Here is a 20,868-nt window from a genome sequence, read left to right as displayed (position 1 = left end):
AGCATCAGATGTTAGCAGGTGCTGCCTCTTCAAGCGTATCTCCAGCATCCAAGTCGCAGCGGCAGCCTATCCTCTACCCTCAGTGGGCTCGGAGCTGTCTGCCTTCAGTGTGACAAAGCTCCTCAAGGAGATCCATCTCCAGTAACGGGACAACACATTCTGTGTAACCTCGATGGTGAAACTGATCGGTGACACTTGGGCCAAGGCAGCTGAGGACGTTCCACAGATGTGCATAATGTGGATAACTCAATCCTCTGTCCTTCTTCTCTATCACATCAACATCCGGCACTCTCAGTTAGGAATGGTGGCCTGCTTTTACCCTCACCTTACTATGCGTGTGGACCACCTGAGAATGACAATGTTCAACCACTTGCGTGCCAGACATTAAAATGCCTCCTCTTTAAGACACACATTGTGACCTCATGGCCAGGCCTCGACCTTGTGAACTCCAAAATGCTCAGACACCATGAGGCCCTCAAGGTGATGAGTCATTGCTAATAAAGAGCATACTTTAGCTTCAGTACATCCTCGCTCCTATCCCATTGCTCCCCTCAACATTGTCTAAAGAACATGCACTTCCAGAGCAAGCTCAAAGACTCTGTCAACCACCAAAAATTACTATTTGCAATTAGCATCACACGTCGCAGCGAGTGTTTAGGTGATGGGACGCACAGCCTTGTGGCCGCAATACAGACAATTACAGGTTGAGAAGCGATCAAGGTTGTATATTCGAGCACCAGGGCAATAATGTGGCTGAGAAGGGCAGACCTTTGGCACCTTGAAGTAGCAAGGAGCTCCCACTTATTGGTCAAGTTAGCAGATGTACACTTGGAAAGTTGGAAACGTGGTTGGCAGACAGAAGTGCACATCACTCTGAGTAGGGCTCATAGCATGAAAACCCTGCGGATGACAGAGAGCACATGGAGTTGCACAAGATATGACCCTTCTCCCTTTGTACATTACACTTTCACCTTTCAAGAATGCAGACGAGATAGGAGAAAACCTCTGCCTCAATCTTACACGACCAAGAAAAAACATGACATGACCCTGCAAAGTATGTGAACAAGGTTCCTTCCACAAGAACACTTAACATTAAGGTTGAGGTATCACTGTTGTCGAGAGTGATCTGAAAAAGGGACACAAACTGTGGTGATATGGAAGCACGCTATATAGACGAGAGGTTCATGATAGCGACATCTGCACTAAATGAGGGGGAGGGACCATGGTATCACACCTGATTGACGGCAACACAGCTCATCATAAAAAGGAGACATACACAAGAGGAGATGTGAAATGGGTGCAATTCTATTTATTTGTTCTATTTGTGAACATTATATACATGTTGTGAACACCTGTGCCACTGTTGCGCTCCTAAATTTTTTTAACTTTCCTAAACCTACCGCTATGTCTGGGTGCATCCCAACATCCACAGCGGAGGTGAATGCAGCCTGCTGACTGCTACATCCTGTTGTCTGTGATGACTTTGGCGGACATCCTTTAGAGGGCTGAGACCTGGAGGGCCCCCACCTTCTTTGGGTGTCCTGCTGTGGGGCAGGTGGACCCTCTGCGATCTGTGGAGCTGGAGGTGATGGGGTCACAGGAAGAAGGGATTGGGACTGGCTGGACACTCCTGGAGTCACCTGGGTGAATGGTCCCAAGGTATCCACCTGCTGGGCTTCCTCCCTTTGGATGGTCGAGGGCCCCTGAATGACTCCTTGAGGAGAAAGGGGAGCTGGAGTGAGATCGAGGTGCCCTGCTCCCCCCTCTCCCATGGCCACTGATGGATGCCACCAATGGCTGCAGTGATGGAGTGCAGCTCCTGCGCCAGTGCAGGACCAATGTCATGGACCAAGTTCTCGATGGCGGCTGCCAAACTGCCAGGGTTGATCTTGGTGTGCTGGCATGCAGGTGCTATCACCTCAGGCTGAACGCAGATGTGCTCCTCCGTCATCCATTGCAATCTGAGGAATGCAGCTGACATCCCTTCCTGATGTTCCCGTGATTGTTGCTGCAGCTCCAGCAATTGACTTAGGACAAAGTCTGGAGGCTCATCGTCAGACTTCGCCGCATCCAGGAGTCCTCCAGGTGTTGGCAACCTCAGATGACCCTGCCTCTGCCTGCTGTGGACCAGATTGTGTACAGTGCTCACCAGGTTGTGACCCCGAGGCTGCTCTAGAACTAGGTTCCACCGTGTGGGTTGGCACTATGACGGGTCTTCTAAGGTCCTGTCCTCAGGGTTCTCTTCCGAGGTGTCGTCGGGGCTCGAGCTAAGGGCCTGGCTGGTTGGGGGCGTTGGCCACTTGGCAGAGGTGGCTATGAAAGAGAGATAATTAGTGCATGGCAGGCAAATCTAAAACAGGACAATGCACTCACAGTATGGTTGTCTGAGGAATGAGCTAGTGCAGAACTCTCATGTGGGTGTTTGCCACCAGCCTCACCAAAGGCACAGTCCACACCCTCTCTTACCAGTTCAATGGCTCAGCTTTTGAGCTGAGAGAGGATCAAGAGTTTTGGCACTCGTCCACTGGTCTCGGATCCCTGCGATTGTGTGCAATCTTGTCCTGCATAAAGACAGATGGTGAGAGTGTGAGCAAGATGCATACCAGGGCAGGTGATGAGGATGCCTGACATGTGTGGGTGGTGAGTGGAGCCATGGACTGGATGATGGTGCGATCTCCAGACGAGATGAGCCCAGACTGTGATGTGAGGGTGTGTGTGAGAGGGTGAGCGGTGATGTCCCTTGAGCTGGCAGTTAGTGAGATGCCAGTGAATGTGTGATGGGCTTGTGAGTGTGTGAGTTGAGAGTGATGAGATAGTTGACTTACCCTGGTGGCACGGATGAGATCATTCCTCCTCTTTCTGCACTGGATGCCTGACCTCTTCTGTGCAGCTTTGGCACTGACTACAACTACCACCGCCTGCCAAGCCAGACTGGTGAGCTTGCTGAACCTCTTCCGGTCAGAGACGGGGCAGGGGGCATCATGGCGGGCCTCGACTGCATCCAAAAGGCGTCCCAATGAGACATCACTGAATTTGGGGGCTGCTGTCTTCTTGGCTTTTGGGACCATGTCTCCAGTGAAGCAGTCCTGAACTGCAGACATTGAGAACGCTGTGTGTGGCTGCACTTTAAATATGGTGCCCGGAGTGAGGAAGCGGGGCAGGTGAATCAGAGGTGAACTGGCATGTTTCCCATGCGTGCATATTTAATGAGGCAGGAAGCAGGTAATAAGCCACGAAAACCTGCCATTGTGGGCGGCGGGGAAAACGCCAACTTTCATACACGCCACCGCACTTAGAGCACTGAGAGGAAAATCCCGCCCCTCGCCTGCCAGGTGCCATGTTTTATTTGATTTATTTGCTTTTCTCTTCTATCAGGGTTACAATTAAAACCGCTTCATAACGGGAATGGTGTGAGTTTAACAGCAAAAAGGCCAGAATGTGGATCATCGGAACCGTTTTGTAAAATGGTGCTGCAATATAAATGGGCCTTTGCATGGTAACATTCAGTTTCCAAAGCACCCATTTGTCAAGTTCAATTTTTTTCCTCAAGTAGATTGCATTGCACACTCAGGTACATTTATCATTAACTGGTACTTTCAAAACAATGCAACTTTGCATAATAAAAAGAATTGACATGATTATAAAAATGTAACAAAATCTGCGTGTTCTTTATATCATAGCCACAGAGCTTAAAATAAATGGGATATACTTGTACATGGGCTGCAAGTTATTAAAATAAAATGTGGGAGGTGCCTTCAGCCCAGACAGCGTTCCCCTCCTGGATGAAGGGTCATTTTGGCAAGTGATCTGCAGGCAGAGACAGAAAAGGAACTGAAAGAAAAAGTCACGAATCTTAAAGCGATGCATCTCTCAATGGGAAAATGTTTGCAAATGGCGCAAGTAAAGAGGCTGTAAAGAAATGGAGAAGGGGCGGTTGGCATTGATTATGGAGTAGGGAGAGTTATGTTACAGTAACTGTCCGACTGGATGAGAGCATCTTCAACTTATCACTTAGAAATACCTCCTGACGTTGAGATGAATTTCTTCCATTACAACAGTGAGTGCTTCAAAAGTACCTCACTAGGTGCTTTGGAGTTCAGAGAGGTTGTGACAGGCTGTATATAAATGCAGGTCTTTTCTTTTTCCTCCACTCCTGCATGTTTGGTGGATTGAGTCTGGCCCTGTGTGAGAGTGAAACATGCCCACTGTTGGAGAAAGGCAAAATCAAACACCTCACTTCGATTTCTTCATGTTGGATTCCAGGGTCAGTACCTGACTTGGGGCCAACAACCAGTTTGTTGTAAAGAGCTGCCCTGTCTGATCTCCTTGCCCTTCAAAGTTAAGATCACACATGGTAAAAGGAAGAGATGCAGCACCAGCACTGGAGGAATCAGTGGGATTAGAGGTGGAGCTGACTGCATATGCTTGGAAACTGAATGTAACCCCCTGTCTGAGAAGTGGCTGCTCCCAGACTGCAGCTGTATTACAAGTTCTTTACTGGTTTGGAGCAGCAGTGGTGATGGGTGGGCAGCCCTCGCCTCCCACCAGGTCACATAGAAAGGTCCAGTAAGAACAGAGGACTGGAAGAAAATCAAAAATATTAAGGTTTCAGGAACATTCTTTTTCCAGTTTGCCAACAACAACTTTATTATGCACATCCTATTCCAGGGTTGGTTTTTTTTCAAAAATCTGTGAAATCCAACAATAATATGCTTCAAAAATTTAAATCCAAAACCTCGGGACTGCCTCCCTTTTCTTGTCTCGCTTCATATTTTGTTAAGATCAATATTCTGAAGTTAGAATAAGAAATCAGTTGTTACACGACTGACTTCAGTTTCTGAGAATAGCATTCTAGGAGTTTCCTAATATTAGCAAAAATGATTTTTGAATCAGAAAGTTGGTCTTGGCACCTGTATTTGTTATAATCAGGCATTGTTTGAAACATGATTATTTGACCTGATATTGGTTAGGGTGTTTTAAAAGGACATCACCACTTTATTGAAGAGGTTTCTTTTTAAGTATTCCAAGGTAGAGCAGAAATGGTCCCCTATAAAAGGTGGCACAACATCACAGGGGTGATTTTCAGCTTCACTGTTTGTGCAGTAATGTGCCAGAGTGGATTTCCTACCCATTATGGAACTCGTCTGATCTTTATCAGTGGGATGAGACTTGAGCTGCTTTCTATAAGAGAGGGCGTACCACTCCACCACGTTAATGCCCAGGTGGCAAAGTGGAAACGTATCCCCATGTTGCAGGTTTGTCTTGTAACAGGAAATATACCTGTTGCAGTAATTACTATTCTTTATGTTTTGGGGGGAGGGCTAATTTTTAATTAAAAGCTAGAAGACATAATCAGTGATGCAATAAAATCCTCATCCTACCTGTTTCTGGCCTTCTGCTAACCCTTGCTTTGAAGCCTGGTAAACATCTCACTTATCTGAGCTGAAGTGTCCATTTTAACAAAATATGTCACGAGGCTAGGAGCATCACTTTACGATGAATCCCACCCCTTATTTATATAAGCATAAACTTTGATGCTGAGCCTTAATGGCTTTATTCTGCTGCCAGTGCCTCCTACCGCTTACAGGTTTTTTTCCACAATTAAGGCAACAGTTGAACAAATCCGAAATACACTGACATCGGCATATCATTGGTGTAACTTTAAGGGACAGACAGCTGAGTGGGAGTGGGAGCAGTGTGCTTTGAATGACAGTAGTGAATCTGCACTTTGGATCCAGGTACCTGATTTCACCTATTGTGTTGGGAAAGATGCCAGACTTCCTCCATGCAAAAACCAGTATGAGTGACTCTCCTATGCCTCCTAATGGCTGTCTTTGGAGTAGCATGGCAAAGATGATAACCGTTCAGAAAACGAAGCAGAAAACTAAAATTATTTTTTGACTTTTGGGGAGGAAGATAAATGATAGCCCAAGCTGCAGGACTATTAGCTGTAACTATAAATTTAATTCATTTTGGATACTTTTAAATATTTTCTTTTCTTGTGTAGCTGTTATGAGGGTTTGTATCGTTAGGAATATATTATCATGAATTGTAGTAAAAAGGTGTGATTGTTATTTAAAGCATAATATTGCTGTTTTGAGCTTATGTTAATAAATTGGTTTTTTAATTACATTTTGTAAAATACAAAAATTACAAGAAAAGTAAACAGCATGAAAGAAATTTCACGAAAATCCTTAGTCCTCTGGGTGTAGAACTATGAATGTGTGTTGTGATGTCTGTCATTAGCTGCCTGTGCTTGTATAACTGGCTGAAATACTTATTGGAGGCATCAATTCTGCCAAATCACAAAATGACCCTTTCAGCTTCCTCCTGAATATATTTGGAGGAAAAGGCTGATGTTGTTTGCATCAAATGTAAGCATTGCAAGTTACAGGCATTTGCCAATTATGATAGATCGAGGGTATCCAGGAGCAGTGTTTCCAAATTTAGTCTATTTTCTCTACCTCTCTCTTGATTTAGTGCTTAGTTTTTTGCTATTTAAGTGATTTCTTTACCAGTGCAGGTAACACTGGTGTTAGACTGGTGTCCAACAAGTTTCCCTGTCCAAGAAATCCCTCGAACCGTCTGAGGATTGCAGTTGTATTGTAGCACAAAAATAACCAGAGGTTACTAGCTGCCTCCCTGCAACACACAATTTTTATTTTCATGTCCAGGACTAACTGGATTACTCAGGAGGCAATAAAGTCAAAAGGGAATTAAATTCTGCTTTATAAGCAGAAACAAAAGCAACGTTTTGTTCAGAGGTGTGGCGCGAACTCTGTAGATTATTCATGATACTGCTCCATTTTGAAAAATTGATTTTTAATTTTTTTAGGCTGTAAACGCAGAGAGAAATACCACCAATTTTAGTGTGATAACACTGTGCCATTAAACTGTCACTGTCATGAGCATATGGGCAATCACTCCACAGGAATGAGATAAAACATGTACATGGATTGGAACAGTTGTTTACTTGCTTCAGTAATGTTGAGTATGCAAAAGTGCTCTATAAGTTCTTTCATCATACTTGATAACCTTTAGCTTTATAAACGAGCAAATCATTTTGCCAGATTCTGTGTAATACGGACTGTGGCCAAGGTTTGAAATTTTTTTGTGGTTCTGTAGTTCAGCACGGTCATTTTCCAAGGTTTTTTTTTGCACGAGTTTTTTTTTGTGTGAAGCAGAATACAGTATTATTTAAACATCTACCTTGAGTGGATACAAAGTAGTCATGGATTTCTCTAAAGGTCAGTTAATAATAGCACTTATGATACTGAGACATACAAATCCAGGACTCCAGTCTATGCTGAGTTTGCAGGAAAACAGTGAAGGTGCTACAAATAGCTTCCAATCCCTGGGGTAAGAGAGAGAATGAAGCAGCCAGAGATCCAGATCCTGATTGCTATCCAATGAGTTCTGCTGGAAACTCTTTCGAGTTACCAACAGTCACAGATTGCAACTCTTTTCGAGTACAATCACAGTTCTTGGTTTCCGGGAGTGGGACATGAACCCACAACCCTCTGATTCAAAGGCGAGGGTGCTATGAACTGAGCCAAGACGCACAAGCCTGGACGTTGGGTGAGATCAGGACTGGGTTGAGTTGTGGTGTCCATTGCAATTTGATAGTTTGCTAACATTAGATTATGCATTTTGTTGAAATCCCGAAGAGAAACTGGCCCTCATATACTCATTCCCGGGCAGCTTTTGAAAAATGAAGGAAGCAAGTTAAAAGGGGTTTTTTTTTCTGCAAAAATTTCGATCACTTTCTGATGCTGTTTGCTGCTCAGCAACTGTGCACAAACTGAAACTGCCCTGAAAGATCAGTTAGCAAAGAAATAATCATTTTAGACAGAGCAGCACTCAGTTAAATGTGCAGGAAAAAACTGCATAGAAAATTATAACGTTTGACTGCGTGCTTTTAAAATGTTGCAACAGTAGCACTTAAAGGGTTAAAGGATAAATTTGCATATGGTGGGGGAGGACTTGCATTGAGAACTTAAAGAGTTACTCCAGCTGATGGAGCCCAGCCTTCATGGTTGGTTACATTAACCCTCCAACTCTTAGAATGCACATGAGTGTCCAGCTTACGTGAAGAAGCGAGCCTTGAAAGCCTAAAATTTTCAGTAAGGACACTTCAGCCTCAGCTCAAGACACTTGAAGATCCCTCATGAATTTCCAACCTAGATCAGTGAAACATTCTCGAGTGATGAATGGGAAGCAGGGAAATTACTTGGCACTGTGTTGTTCACAGAATCCAGGAACAGTTTTTCAAAATGCTCCAAGACTTCAAAGAAAGAATTCTGTTTTTTAATTACCTGTGTCTAGAGAGTTAAGGATAAAGTAGAAAGCAAGTTGAAATGTAGTAATAATGTCATCCTTTTTCTTCTCCTCAGGGCAAAGGTAAACAATGATCGCAATCTACAGTCCAGGCATCCTTTTCCAGGCCCTCTCCTGCATCACTTCAGCTGCGACATTGAACTCCAGGTGCTCTGACCGCAAAGAGCACTCAACTCCTGCAGTTACTCTTCATTCTCACTAACAATTTGGTAATGAAGTATTGATTTTTCAGCTCGATTCTTATGGATGTTATTAGATTTTCATTGATAAACTGTGCTCTGCCTCTCTACTCCCTGCTGCTTCTCTGCAGCACATATAACAAAGTGTTTCTGTGGGGAATAATGGCCGGGAACATTGATGTGCTTATTTCGTCAATTGGTTACTCCTGATGGCAAAAAAGGTACAATTTTTCAAACATTAATGCCCGAGTTTAATGCAAAGATACAATCACATTGGACACTAATGTCTTTACTGCTGATGCTGACATTGAATTATGGCTGAATCGGAGCTGTGGCCCAGAGACCACTCTCTATGAAGGAGGTGCTTTAGTTGTCAATGTTGCACCTGGGTTTCCCACTGCAGTCTTAACAGCACAAGGGATCAATCTGTCTAACTAAGAAGAAAAGGACTGATGAAGCAGTGAGTGAGGTCCAGCCGGAGAAAAAAAAAACTTACACGCTGTTAATCATCTGCAGCAATAGCGCACAGAATCAGCTTTTCTGTGGGTAGGAACAAGGACTAACATAGACACTTTCGCTGCCAGGAGAATCAGTCTGCTGCTGTCGCTGTATAAAAAATGGCCTCCTCCAACATCCTACATCACACTGAGTATGAACCTACAGCAGAAGGAGAAGAAAAAAAACTTATCATGAGGAAGCAGACAACTGCAGTTCAATCCTGATACATTCTTGTTTCCACAGACAGTGTAAGCTATAATGCAGGATGCATGGCAGACACCTGAGGTGTAGGGAATGAATCTCCATTTATCCCTGATAAAGTCACAAGAGACAAAGTCACAAATGAGTGATGATGTTGCAGCTAGGAGTTCAATAAATACCACAGGCATACACATCAGGTATTCAGTTTATTCAACACGGCTGGACAAATGTGTCAGCTTTTTTAGTGTAATTTTTATTTTTGGAATGTTCAAAGACTTTTTTTTATTATTAAGACCAATCAATCTTGTACAAGTCAGTGTTAACCCACCAAGCTTATAACACTCCCCTGAGATACAACACTGATGGTAAAGAGGATGTACATTGGCAAGCTTTAGTTTATGAAGAACATAACCCACTCAGAAAAGTCTGATTTTATAAATGCAGGTGCCCTGGGCTTGTGAGGTCTGTGTAGAAAATGGGATGGTTTTGTTTCGATGCTCACTGGCATGTATCCACTTTATACCACAGTTTATTATTAATGATCATTTCAAATTAAGCTTTTCTCAATTTTGTCTGTTGCAATTGTGTGCTTTGGCTTGATCTGAAGTTGCAAGAGATAAGTTCTACCACTATAATGTCTAAAAAGCTCTGTGATATTCGTTGGGTTTCTCATTTCTTTTTACTGATGAAGTCTAAGGATTAATTTTAGCCATAGGCCAAGGAAAGCAGACCAGTATTGCACAGAGGTTGCAAATTAGTACATAGCCTGTTTTTTCCTACTTTATTAAAAATATGTTTGATGCCCTTTTTCTATTTTCTTTTGATAAAACTGGTTTCCCTGAGACCAAAGGGATCTGTAGTATGCAACTCCCAGAAACACTTGACTCCATTGCTGCCCATGTCATCATTTCAGATCTGAGGCTATGCATGACTCTTTTTCATCTCTATTATACACTATAACTTTGCAATAATATGCAACTTCTACATTGTAGAATTCTCAGTGCTAAAGTTCTTTTTTCTTACCAAAACTATTTCCAAAAAAAAATGCACACACATGATGTGTAAAAATCATGTTCTTTCTGTGGCCCACACTCCAAATTTGCCACATGGTGGATTTCCAACTTACTCCTTGGCCGTTGTAGATTGGTTGCCTATTACAGTAATCAAAGTTAGGTGGTTTGTACACAGATGGCCAATCTTCAGCTCCAATTTCCAGGCTGCAATTTGAAAAATCTACTCCCATTTCTTTCTGTCTAAGATAACCACATCTGCCACTATTAAGCCTTGTCCATGTGTAACCAGGACATCATATGTCAAGTACCACTTCAATATTCCATACTGTTGCATCCTTTTTTATACTTCCTGTAATTAATAGTAATATGATTGTATGCTTTAATATTGTTTGTGAGAGAGTTTGCTCCTTGTATAAGTAGATCTCTTTAGCCCCAGCTGCCCTTAATAGGTAAAGGATTTTGAGTGTTCTGACGAAGAAGAAGCCCCAAGAAATGTTAAAAAGGAATGTTTAATGCAAAAAAAAATCCCACACTACACATCAATCTGGTCAATACTTATGCTGGATCGGGTCTTTTGTTATCACATGTAGCAGACAAAATTGCAGGTCAACCCCACCCCCAACTCCCATACTCAGATATAGGTCTCAATAATGATCTCTTTGTCACATTAGTGGCCGTTGCTTCTGATTGATCAGGAGCAGTGTCGTGATATATTAAAACATAACTGCAAAGCTTTTTATTATTATATTATGTAGGTCAGTAACCATTCACAACACTGCTCTGGATTATGTAATCAGGCTAATTTGATGATATATGTCAATTAAAAACAAGTCCTTTAGTTTTTGGCTCAAAATGACAATTTGCTTTTGAGAATCCTGGTCTTGGAGCAAGCACAATATTCACAAGGGGCTCAATTTGTTATTTATTTCTTATAAATTTAAGTAACATAATGGTAATAAAAGTAGGAATCCATTAGCATAATCTGCAAACAAAACAGCTTCTTACATAAATAAAGAGTTTAGACATCAGTAAAATCCCATTGCTGATGGCTGGGAGCATGTGACTGAATGATGCAGTTGTGGTGTTTGATCTGTGCACAACAACTATTTATTGCCTCATGATTCCTACATTTATCACTTGAACTTCATAGCTGGTAATCTTATTAAACATTTGAAACGCCAGTATAATTCATCATATTTAATCAGATATTCCCAAATCATACAAAAATAGCCTCTAACGACTTCACTTGACAGCATATATGTAAGTGTCTGACTGGATGGTTTAGATTTGGCTATTCAATACAATAGTCACAGGAATAAATCCAATTGTCTGCTGATGATTTCACATTGATGAAATAATGTGGTCTCAGAAGCACCACATACTACTCCCACCATTGATAGCCCCCGACAGTATGAAAATCTAAGCTTCCAACAGTGCCCTCAACCTTATTTACCTGGGTCATAATGGCCATTGGAGCCAGCACAGAATGAGAGCTTCCATCCTTTTGGCTTTCAACCTAACTAACTAGTGGATCACAGGTAATGATAAATGTTGAGAGTATAACTCAGAGCTTCCAGGTTTCTGCTCAAGTCATTACCTGGAAATCTAGTGCTAATTTAAAAGTCCTTTGAATTTAAATGTCAGTTCATTGCAAATCTGAGCAGTTGTAGCTATGTAATATGTAACCATGGCAGGTTTTCCTACAGCATAACTACTCAATAGGTGAATTTACTTGGGTTGAATGGACTACACTAATATTAGATGTAGAAACTATTAAGAATAATGTTCTAGAATGAGGCCCTCCAGTGGTCATATCTTAGAGACTCATTTGTTTAACAAATACTTTATTAGAATTCTTTTTAATTATTATTTAGGAGTGCTCCTTGGTTCCACATTATAATTTTGACCCAATGCCAGTCACCATTCCCTATCCCACTCCTAACTCCTCTTTTTCCTCCAACCCCCAACTACCTCCCTTGCCTCCTCCCTATCCCCACTCCCCCCCTTCCCAACTCTCAACCTTACTACTGCCTGTGCTGGCATCCAAGCTGGCTGATCATTATTCTGTTTAGGGCTAGCGAGCTGTCTCAGGGCCTGCAACTAGTGTCTGCTAATCTCCAATAGTAAACAAAAGGCCAGCGGATCACTTCTACCGACCAAAGGTGCAGATTGTGGATGCTGCAGTCTCATTTGTGTGCAATCCAACTTTTAGGCTAGCTGTAATATCATTTTTCTGGATCTTGTGTACAGTGGTAGAGGTAGTTGGAAGATAGTTTTTTCGGAAACACAAAAGAGCTGTGATTGTAATTCAAAATATCTTGTTAATCATCCAGCCCAGTAACAAACCATGTTAGTGTATCAACACACTGTATAACAGGGGTAAAATAGGGCCAGACCCACCAATCTTTTCGCACTGGGTTCCTGATAATTACAGAGCTGTTACACGATGCATTGAGAAAAAATAAAACACTTCCCAGAGTAAGAAAGGAAAAACCCAGAAGACACATCACCCATGATCAATTTCACCATGTACATATCTGAGTTGTCATTTACTGAGTGCCATTTATTTGAGAGCCATAGGCAGAGCCTTGCAAACAGTTTGATACCCTGGCCAAAGGGAAATATACGGCAGAGGAGAAGCAAAGAGAAAGGTACAATCATCTTTTAATTTTAAACAGGAGAAAAGTAACATCTTTATTTTGATATTTGGAATCATTGACTGAGCCATTTGTTTCATATAATTTCTTTTGCTTTTGGATTGCTCTTCTTGCCACCAGTTTTGGCCGAGGCTAGCACTTTCTCAAGAACATTCAACTCCACTCTGCTTACATCTACTGCCTGAATTGAAAGTCACCGATTTATGCCCCCCTCCCCACCAACAAGTCCAGTCCCTTAAGGAGTTAATCCCATGACTTTATCTCGGCTTGGCTCATGCTGGCATTCTATTGCTGTGCAGCCCTCTCCCTTTGTTGTGCTTTCATCCATCCTCTTTAATTGAGCATTGTATATAATTTTAAGTTTTATCATTGAATCGCCACAGAGCCTAGATGCCTCTTTACGTCTGAAGGTTATATGATGCTTTGTGACCATGTTCAATAACAATTCAATAAAATCAGCCATCGCTGAAAATTCTAGAGCCACAAATCTCATTTTGCTTTAATACAACTGACTACTAGCACAGTTATTGTATATTTCTATTGTAGAAATCACCTCCTTATCCTGTATAATTCAGAGTGGATAGAGTCCTTAGGGGCAAAGAAATCCTTGTCCACTGGTGAAGATCAAGGCGGGCAGACAGCAGATGGATTTGATTGTTCTGTGTCTTGTGCAGACCTGGGGAGTAGACTGGGGAGGTTAGACACAGAGAAACGAGCACAGGAGAATCTCGTGGTGGGTTGTGACTGAATGATGCCTGACAGGAAAGCCTTTCAGTCTTTTGTATTACAAAATAAATTCTGTAGCCCTCTTAAACCCAGCATAAAAAATCTGTCATTCACCTCCCAGGGACTGTGTCAGTCAAACTCCAGTTGGACATAATAGCAAAATTGCATTTCTCAGGGCACGCACAGCCAGGTTCAGAATATAAAAGTATCATGCTTTGGGGAGAAGGAAAAAAAAGAAAATGAAGTTTCAGAAATGTCATTCTGAGGTAATGAGGCGTGGGCAGAAAATATACCCCGCGCATCATTTGATAGAGATGCTGGTCGAAATAGCTTCATTGATGTGTCAGCACTCGTCTATCAATCAATCATCCATTACACTTTGCAAGTAACAATAACTGCAAAAGCTACGGGGCAGCTTATGGAATTCGCTTATGGGTATCAAAAACAGCAGTTAAAATGCAGTTTTGACATGAAAAGCATGAAGCAAGTTATATTTTTTATGGCAGGAGGGAAAGATGCACTCGACCAAGGAGTGCTTTGATGATACGGTTGTGGTTTGACTTATTTAATATTGCAACCTGAAGTGGAAATGAAAGTTCCTTCACTCCTTTTGTCTGTGGCGTCATGCAGCTGGACACATGTGTCCTGCTAGAAAGGATGCTACTTGGCTGAATACCTCATTTGTACACAAGTGAGAAATTAAAACTACAGCCATCTTAAACACTTCAGTAAAGTGAAATGTTGTTCCTCTTTCGACCCAGAAACTCCAACTGATCAGCTTTTTGCCTGGATTCCATATGTTTACCATGTTTATGTTGCAAATCCCTTAGATGCTTGCCAATATGACTGCAGTCGTTTGATTTTTTTTTTTGGCTTTCCTCCAAAATAAAGTGGATTAAAATTATGAAAATTGTACTTTAGGAGGCTTTTGATTCCAGTTACCCACCATTTTTTTTTTAATGGAGCACCCAGAATGTTTCAACTAAAGTATTCAGTAAAGCCAGTAGAACTTCATTTTAAATAGGAGTTTTGAATGTAATTATGGAGTGCATTCATCCTCCACCAAAAAAAATTGATTCTTTTTCAATTCCATTGCCTAGATTGTTAAATTAAAAGCTTCAACTTGTGAGTTACCAAATCATTTTGACAGCAAGCCTCTGTTTACACTCGTGCTGATGGTTAGGAGCATGTAACTAAAAGAGCCCGTCAGTCCAGTACTTCACTCTCATGGCTGTGCTGTGGCTTCCGTCCTAGTTGCCATCAGGCCTGTTTACAAATAACATTTGATCCATGCCAGCAATCTTTAACTATGTCCACATTTGAACATAAAAAGATAGGATTATTGAAAGGATAAAATGAACTTGGTAAATACGTTCAGGTCACAGATTCAAGCTGCTGGGGGTGCTGCAACTTTAAATAAATAACATGTGAAGCAAAAGGCGCTGACAAGAATCAACTCCACTGACTTTTCAATGACCGTGTTAGTCATTGACAATTTGAGAAGGCCTTTGCTACAAAGTTAAATTCTATTGAATTTAATTAGGGCACATTGGATCTTTTACTTTAGATCCCTTTCTCCTTCAGATTGAAAGCCTTTGGTTACGGATCGAAAAAGCCAGGTCACAGCACAGACGGTCATGGCCCAAAAGTGTCCAGCTCTGTCATCTTAAAGTTCTTTCTATCTGCATGCAACATTGACTCCCACTGCCAAGGTATCCTGCCCAGCCCACATCCAGTGCTTTAATTTTGCCAGTTGACATTATGCAAGTTCCAAAATTTCAGAAAAGGAAGTAAGGCAGATTTGGCAAGCATAGATTTCATTTTTAGCATGTAATATGCCCTTTACTAGGTTTGGCCTATTATTTGTGCACAGATATGAGAGCAGCTCTGCCATTTGCATGGGTGTCCTGGGAAACAAGGATCATTACAAGTATTGTTCCATGTAGTCCCATTGATTTCTAAGTGCAGGGTGGGATAAAGTCTGCAATTCACTTCCAGACCGTACTCTGAAGTAGAGTCGTTCAAAAATGTGCAGCTTGTGAACTTAGCTAGTGAAGAGCAGCTCTGATTCCCAATAATAGTACATTTGCATATATATAAGACCCGGATGTTTGACATCAGTTGCAAGGACACACAGCCAAAAAAAAGAACTAATCCTTCAGCTGCCAAGGCAGCCAGCCACGAGTCCTCCACTGAAATGGAGAAAACTTGAATTGAAAAATAAACCATGCAAAAATAAGTGCTAATTGCCTAAAATTGGATAGGAGATTATGAAAACATGGTGCCCATGTTCCATTATTTAATTGTACATTGATTCTAATTGTTAGATTTAAAGATGATGAAGGATAAGGGCTAGGGTATAGTTTCAGTATAATTAAAATAGCTGGAACCAGGCACAGGGAGAACTATTATAACATGTTACAAAGAAATATCCTACAATATCTGGATACTGCCCAATAGCTCTGGTATCTGCATTGTTCAAAATTAGAATTAGATACCAACAAACTAACTGTTAAGTCTTCTGATACTATTTGCTGGTTACGAAGGAGTTATGCAAAAAGGAGAAAGTACAGTACTGTATAGATGGAAAATAAAGTGACTTAGTTAGTAATGCAAAGACTAAAATAAGATGGTAATATTACTATTATGCTGCCATCAATAGTTATAAAGAGTATTTAATTGTAGGTGGGCTTTTTGAGTAATTAACAACTTTTGTTCATACTCGAGAAACTGAATCTTTAGCCACATCTTGTACCTGAGATTGGCCTGTCCCCAGGTACTGAGGTTGCTACCACATTAATGTAAATAATACCAGCACAAATTCAGACAGATTTGGAAAAGCAAAAGGACTACAAGAACCCGCCGATTGAGTTCTTTTTCTTCCATGTTCATGTGCTGAATAAAATTTCATGCCGGTGTGTGCGTTGTTTTGTGAAAGAAAGACAACTAGCCCGCTCAAAACATTAAAATTAATTAAACATAATCAGGTCATGTAAAAAAAAAATTTAAATACTAAATAAGGACAACCAGAGCTTTGTCTTATATTAGAAGCTTCTCAACAGAGACAATGGAGCAATTAAACGGTTAAGTCTGAGAACTTTTTTTAAGCGTTTCTCTTTATGTAAAAATAACTGGAGATATTTCAAAATGGCTGATAACAGTAGTCCTCCAGTTACTTTATGTATCCATATAATTTAATTATGTCTATATATAGCCTGCTAATACTTATTCAGACATTTTATAACTCAACTGCATGCTGTATATAAATATTCTTACATTTTTTTTTAAATCCAGTTGTATATTCACATTAATTGGAGCCCAAAGGCTTGGGGGTGGGGTGGGGTGGGGCGGGGGGAGGGGCAGTGCAGGGGAGGAACAGTTGCAGGGGAGCTACATTGTTTAGAGGAATTAGAAGAAACTGCACTTCAATTTTTATGACAAAGACATGAAGCACTGTATGAACATGTAAAATATTCAGCCCCAAGTCTGATAGGGACTATGGTTTCACGTTCTGTTGGCCGTTCTTTTGATATAATGTTCCACTTATTTTGTTGTACAGATTATTTACCTTGTTAAATGCTGTTCTACTTTTTGGCTTTCAGCTTCTGAACAGTTTAAATGGCATAGAAAGACTTTGGATTGAACTTGGCTTTTCCAATCTGGCGATAATCACAAGAAAATTGGCCAAGTCAAAGTCAAAGTCACATTATTCTGAGGTACCCAATTGCATACAATTTCATATGATTCAAAACCATTGATAGGTAAAATCCACTAATATGCCTCAGAAGAGTATCATGTAAATGTTTAGAAAGCAGAGACCGCAAATGAGGGCTTCTCGTGCTTTGATTTAGTACTTATTTATTGCATCTTTTAATCAGTATATGAAAGAAATAAATGAGTAAATGTAAACTATTAAATAGCAAAACAACATTGGAAATTGAGAGAAAATGCCAGCCATATATTTATGCACTGACTTCCCAAAAAAATGAAGTTTTCTTGCATTTCCACCAAGTAATTATTTTTTAAATAAAATTGAAAAACTATTTCCTGGCATTGAATAGAATTGTCCAAGGTTATAGTCTTGTACTGAATGGAAATTGTTTATCACTATTGTAACTTTTTTTATTGGTTGAAACCTATTCATTATCTGAAATTTAACTGGTGTATAATTTGTGACACACTGCCTTTTGTTTTAGTACAGTCATTCCTGTACTGTCTGTATTGAATTTTTAAGTTGAAACTGCTTGTAGTGTTGATCCACTGAGACACAAGCCCCAAAAAAGGCTCATTTTTGTCAGACTGGGTTCTCCAATGATAATGACCTACAATACAGAAAAAAGTGGATATGTATAAAGAAAAACAAACTGATGCACTTATTAAAGAGAACTATTTATATGATTAAAAAATATATATTTAGATTTTTTCCAAGCACAACTCTGAACAAAAAGTGCTCTTTTTATGCTTTATGAAAATGAACTGTTTCTGATCTTTCTACATCAGGCTAAATAAACTCTGTAAGGACATTTGAAGAAACTGCTTTCTTGTGTGTTTTTTGAGTACTGTTCAATGCTTATTTTTCTATATGATTTACAGTGACAACTCACACTTCCTTGCATACTTTCCTTCTGTCTCTTTCAGCAATCGGGTCAGGGTAGTTTGGGATTTAGAAACCTTCCTAGTGCTTATTAATGTCAGTCCATGATAGATGGTGTTCTATAGGATTGGACTGGTCCAATACAGTTCTGTTACAGATAACCCATCTGCCACCTCCCACTTTTTCACAAGCTGATTACCTCATGAATATTATAGTCACACTTTTGTAGGTAGGGCGATATTGTAAATCAGGCTTTATATAATGACTACTCCAGGTAGAATTATATTGTAGCTACAATCTGGCAAGACAATTATCGCATGGATGAATCTCATTCTGGAATTTGCAGTGGACATAATCTGTTTGCAGAGAGCCTTGCATTTTGAATTCAAATGGCCGCAGTTCCAAGCATTGGGTGAAAAATCAGAAGAAGTCAAAAACAACAACTTAAATTTATATAGCATCTTTAACAAAATATTCCAAAACACTTCAGTTATTATACCAGGGGAGAATTGAGGCCAAGCCAAAGAGGTGACTTTAGTGCAGGTGATCAAATATTTGGTCAAAGAGCTATGTTTTAAGTCCAGTCTCAAAGGCTGATAGAGAAGTCGAGAAACTGAGAGGTTTAGGGAACTTATGGCTAGATGACTGAAGGCACAGTCAACAATAGGTGGTGGTGGTGGGGGGTGGGGTGGAGGAGAAGGGGCTGTGCAAGGGGCCATGGGTGGGATTATCTGCATCCGCCTGCCGCCGGGATCTTCCGATCCCACCACAGGTCAATGGATTTATGGTAGGGGCGTCGCCAGACCCATGGCGGGTCCTGCCCGTGACAGGGCCGGAAAATCCCAGCCCATATTTGGAGAAATGTTTAGTTCTCAAGGGTTGGAGGGGTAGTGGTTACAGAGTTGGGGAGGAGCAAAGACACAAAAGAGACTTGAACACATGGATGAGGATGTTAATAGTGAAGCGTTGGTGGGCCAGGAGCCAGTGTAGGTCAAAAGCACAGGAGTGATGGATGAATGAGACTTTATGCATGTTAGCATATGGACGGCAGCATTTTGCATGGGACCAGGGTGGGAGGGTGGATGATGAGAGGCCAGTCAGAAGAGCATTAGAATAGTCAAATCTGGAGATAAAATGTGAATGACAGTTTCAGCAGAAGATGAGCTGAGGCAAGGGTGGAGACAGGTGATATTACTAAGGTAATAAATTGCCTTCACTAGGATTGTAACTGAGGTATGGTTCCCTAGCTACCAAAAGGCTGGTTTCATATGTGAGCCTGCATATAATTAACATTTACTATATTAAAGGCACTATATAAATACAAGATGCTGTTGTTGCATCAGTTTATTACTTCCATAGGACAGGTATCATTTTCACCAAAAAAGAAATCCAAACCAAGTGATTATAATTGGCAGAGGTTGATCAAGTTTTAAGGTGCATTGAATCTTCACCCAATATGACCAACCTCACCCGATCACCCCTCATGTAAAAGAAATAACGCTTGCCTTTACCGCCAACAAAAATTCTGTTGAACTCCGTGGTTTTCACATTTCTTATACTGACACTTTAAGATGATTTATATTGGGCAAGGAAGATGGATTAACACTTTAAGGACTGTGGTGACACTCTAATGAGAATCTCATCTGCAAACATAGTACTCCTGTAAGGAGAAACTTCCTGATTTATTATGGGAAGAAAACCAGTACCACTACAAATGACACTAGTGCTAAAATCCCATGAGAAGAGTTGAAGAGTTTCTGATGCTATTATACTCACTCCTTTGGCTACGCTTATACATATTTCCTCAACTGTCACAAAGTTAAAAAGTATGTATGGAAACTGTGATTGTATTTTTTAAAAGTAATGGTGAATCACCTCCACATAAAAACTTAAACTTGGGTTATTATCCTGCACAAGATACATGCGCATTGACAATTGGGCCAATAACCATATTATAAAGTAACAAACCAATTATACAACAAATAGGGAAATGCAAAGTAAATGATCATACTCAATGGACTTTGCAGAGTCCAGAAGGTCAAAGGAGGAAACAGCCAAAGAAATCAGGATGTACCCAGATGCATTTTTATAACATTATCAGATCTAATCAAAAGCCAGCAGATCTGTTGGTCTTCATCATCAGAATTCTGATTAGGATGACTGGACATCCCAGGTCAACTAGTCTTCTGGGAACAAAAGGGAAGGATCAGATAGAGCAAGCAACATTTTCATCTAAATCACTTAGGTTGGTTGGTCAAAATGATGACTTGAAAATTACATTTAAAGTAATGATTTTTAAAGGAAACAACTTTGTGCAGACTTAGTACTAAAACAATATCATAACAAAATGTTAAAATAATGGCATAATTAAAATGTTATGTATTGACAACCAAAAAAAAATTCTAATTTCTGGTGATGATGCCCCTTAAAGTGGAGTTAGATGAATTTGTTGTGAAACCTACTTTTACTGACATATAAATAGTGAGTGACCAGTATATAATGTTACCATCTTGCACCCTGATTCATCAAATAATCCCCTGGTTAAAGCTCTAGATTCCTTGACCTATCAATATGCATTGAACACAATCTCAGACAACCTGTATCACAACAAGAAAATAATTTTATTTCCCACATTAATCATTCCTGTGGCCTCTTTGAGCAGA

General features: G+C 40.6%; 1 protein-coding gene across 1 annotated transcript in view; it reads left to right on the top strand.

The window, feature by feature from the left end:
• The window catches only part of tshz2 (teashirt zinc finger homeobox 2), a 551,775-nt gene extending 533,637 nt beyond the window's left edge, over positions 1–18,138 (top strand). Inside the window, exons 3-4 of the transcript XR_013578446.1 lie at positions 8,394–8,546; positions 17,214–18,138. The gene's annotated coding sequence lies outside the window, so the exon portion shown is untranslated. The remainder of the gene's footprint in view (positions 1–8,393; positions 8,547–17,213) is intronic.
• Positions 18,139–20,868: the final 2,730 nt, after the last annotated feature.

The sequence above is a fragment of the Cetorhinus maximus genome, chromosome 13, assembly GCF_964194155.1.
Source record: "Cetorhinus maximus chromosome 13, sCetMax3.hap1.1, whole genome shotgun sequence".
Lineage (NCBI taxonomy): Eukaryota > Metazoa > Chordata > Chondrichthyes > Lamniformes > Cetorhinidae > Cetorhinus > Cetorhinus maximus.
This window is presented reverse-complemented; position numbering and strand designations above follow the sequence as displayed.